Consider the following 4,033-nt stretch of genomic DNA (forward strand, 5'->3'; position numbering starts at 1 on the left):
TCCTATCACCTATGAAGTTATGAAAGTCGTCTGTAGTAAGAAGTAACATTCAAAGCAAAGCATTAGAAGCAAATGATCTTTCATCATTTCTGAAGTAAGATTGTCAGCCTGAATGGTTAAATCTCTAGTGGCACGGTGGCGCAGCGGTAGAGTTGCTGCCTCACAGCGCCAGAGACCCGGGTTCGATTCTGACCACGGGTGCTGTCTGTACGGAGTTTGTACATTCTCCCCGTGACCTGCGTGGGTTTTCTCCGGGTGCTCCGGTTTCCTCCCACACTCCCAAAGGTTTGTAGGTCCATGGGCCCTCTGTAAATTGCCCCTAGTGTGTAGCGAGTGTATGCGAAAGCGGGAGAACAGAGAACTAGTGTGAACGGGTGATCGATTCTCAGCGAGGACTCGGTGGGCCGAAGGTCCTGTTTCCACGCTGTATCTCTAAACTAAACTAAACTACATGAAACTAAAGTAAACTAAACTAAACTAAACTCAACTAAACCAAACTGAACTTAAATAAACTGAACTAAGCTTCGAGAAGGAAACTCTAAACACCAAACTGCGTGCCACTAAGGAGAAATAAGTTACCAATCTATTTTTATTTCAAAAGCTGACGTTCCACATTCTTGTCTTCAGAAGACATATTCTTTCTGCATCCACGCATCAAAATTCCAATCATTTTTATAACCTGTTCACCCTCAATGCCCTTTGTTTCATTTTTGGTTCACTGTAAATAAGGTGGGACTGAACTATTGGGAATGACAGTAATTCAAACAATCCCCCCTGACCTCCCCCTTTCAGCGGGTGTTCACCATCCCCCTTGACCTCCCCCTTTCAGACCTCATGCCCCCCTCTGCCCTGCTAACCCACCACCCCCCCACCATACATCCCCTCCCCCTTCACCTGCCCCCCTGCCTCCATCTAACCCCAACCCCCACCATTGCCGGGTGTTCACCATCCCCCCTAACCTCCCCCTTTCAGACTCACCCCCTAGTGATGACCCCTTCTCCCGTCTCCAATGGACCCCCTCCTCTTGGACCCCACCTTTTGGCCAACTACCCTCACTAGAACTTTTTATCTCCAACTGCCGGCGTGACATTAACCGCCTCAAATTCTCCACTCCCCTGACGAACTCCAACCTCTCCCCTCCTGAACGTGCAGCCCTCCACTCACTCCGCAACAACCCGGACTTAATCATTAAATCCGCTGACAAGGGAGGGGCTGTGGTAGTCTGGCGTGCTGACCTCTACCGGACCGAGGCCAGACGACAACTATCAGACACCTCTTCCTACCTATCCCTGGACCATGACCCCACCGATAAACACCAGACCTTTATCAGCAGCACCATCACTGACCTCATCATCTCCGACGATCTACCCCCCAGTGCCTCCAATCTCATAGTTCCCCATCCCAGCACGGCCCGATTCTACCTCCTACCCAAAATCCACAAACATCGTCTCTGCCTGCTCATGCCCCACTGAACTTATCTCTACCTACCTCGACTCCATCCTATCCCCCCTGGTTAAATCCCTCCCCACCTACGTCCAAGACACCTCACACGCTCTCCATCTCCTTGATAGCTTCCGGTTCCCAGGCCCCCACTCCCTCATCTTCACCTTGGATGTCCAGTCACTCTACACTTCCATCCCCCACAAGGATGGTCTTGAAGCCCTCCGTTTCTTCCTCGACCGTAGAACCAGCCAATCCCCATCTACAAACACTCTCCTCCGCCTAGCAGAGCTGGTTCTTACCCTCAACAACTTCTCCTTTGACTCCTCCCACTTCCTCCAAACCAGAGGCGTAGCTATGGGCACTCCCATGGGCCCTAGCTACGCCTGCCTCTTTGTCGGGTACGTCGAACAATCCCTGTTCCAGACGTACACTGGCCCCATCCCCGAACTCTACCTCCGCTACATCGACGACTGCATTGGTGCTACCTCTTGCACCCATGCAGAACTCACTGACTTCATACACTTAACTTCCAATTTCCATCCTGCCCTTAAATATACCTGGACTATCTCTGACATCTCCCTCCCGTTTCTGGACCTCACCATCTCCATCACAGGAGACAGACTAGTGACGGACATTTACTATAAACCCACTGACTCGCACAGCTATCTGGATTACACTTCTTCCCACCCGGTCCCCTGCAAAAAGTCTATCCCCTACTCTCAATTCCTTCGTCTACGCCGCATCTGCACCCGGGATGAGGTGTTTCACACTAGGGCTTCCGAGATGTCCTCGTTCTTTAGAAAACGGGGCTTCCCCTCCTCCATTATAGATGAGGCTCGGACTAGGGTCTCTTCTACATCCCGCAGCTCCGCTCTTGCTCCCCCTCCCCCCACTCGCAACAAGGACAGAATCCCCCTCGTTCTCACCTTCCACCCCACCAGCCAGCGGATCCAACATATCATCCACCAACATTTTCGTCACCTACAACGGGACCCCACCACTGGCCATATCTTCCCATCCCCTCCCCTCTCTGCGTTCCGCAGAGACCGTTCCCTCCGTAACTCCCTGGTCCACTCGTCCCTTCCTACCCAAACCACCTCAACCCCGGGCACTTCCCCCTGCAACCGCACGAGATGCAACACCTGTCCCTTTACCTCCCCCCTCAACTCCATCCAAGGACCCAAACAGTCTTTCCAGGTGAGACAAAGGTTCACCTGCACCTCCTCCAACCTCATCTATTGCATCCGCTGCTCTAGATGTCAACTCATTTACATCGGCGAAACCAAGCGCAGGCTCGGCGATCGCTTCGCTGAACACCTGCGCTCGGTCCGCATTAACAAAACTGATCTCCCGGTGGCCGAGCACTTTAACTCCCCCTCCCATTCACAGTCTGACCTTTCTGTCATGGGCCTCCTCCAGTGCCATAGTGAGGCCCACCGGAAATTGGAGGAACAGCACCTCATATTTTGCCTGGGCAGTTTGCAGCCCAGTGGTATGAACATCGACTTCTCCAACTTTAGATAGTTCCTCTGTCCCTCCCGTCCCTTCCTCCTTCCCAGTTCTCCCTCTATCTTCCTGTCTCCACCTATATCCTTCCTTTGTCCCGCCCCCCTGACATCAGTCTGAAGAAGGGTCTCGACCCGAAACGTCACCCATTCCTTCTCTCCCGAAATGCTGCCCGACCTGCTGAGTTACTCCAGCATTTTGTGAATAAATCGATTTGTACCAGCATCTGCAGTTATTTTCTTATACTAACGATGGAAATGGGGGGGAAAGCGTTCCCCTAGTTTTCAATTTCCAGCTCGGGTTTAATGAGTACGGCAGAAAGATTCGATTCGTTTATCACTTTATTCAACTCACACGAAAACGATTTGTTAACTGCCACTGTTAGCACTTGTTAACAGCCAGTAGTTAACAGGTAGTAGTTGTACAATGTGTCATCAATATCGATCCACATTCCTCAGTAAATGTAATTGTGTTTTGACCATGTATTAATGACATTTTTAATTTAATTGAATTTAATTGAATTTAATTGAATTGAATTTAATTGAATTGAATTGAATTGAATTGAATTGAATTGAATTGAATTGAATTGAATTGAATTGAATTGAATTGAATTTAATTTAATTTCATTCAATTTCATTTCATTTCATTTCATTCAATTTCATTTCATTCAATTTCATTTCATTTCATTTCATTTCATTTCATTTCATTTCATTTAATCCTTTGAAAAACTTTTTCAGTCAGAGAGTTGTGAATTTGTGGAATTCTCTGCCTCAGAAGGCAGTGGAGGCCAATTCTCTGAATGCATTCAAGAGAGAGCTAGATAGAGCTCTTAAGGATAGCGGAGTCAGGGGGTATGGGGAGAAGGCAGGAACGGGGTACTGATTGAGAATGATCAGCCATGATCACATTGAATGGCGGTGCGTACAGGCTCGAAGGGCCAAATGGCCTCCTCCTGCACGTATTGTCTATTGTCTATTGAATAAAATTCAAGGGAGAATTTCTTAAACTCACTGTCAGGGCTCAGGTAAAGTCACGTTATTTTATTATTCCACGTTATTTTATTTGCCGCTGTGCCTCAGTTGTT

This window comes from Rhinoraja longicauda, chromosome 19 (assembly GCF_053455715.1).
Source record: "Rhinoraja longicauda isolate Sanriku21f chromosome 19, sRhiLon1.1, whole genome shotgun sequence".
NCBI classification, from domain to species: domain Eukaryota; kingdom Metazoa; phylum Chordata; class Chondrichthyes; order Rajiformes; family Arhynchobatidae; genus Rhinoraja; species Rhinoraja longicauda.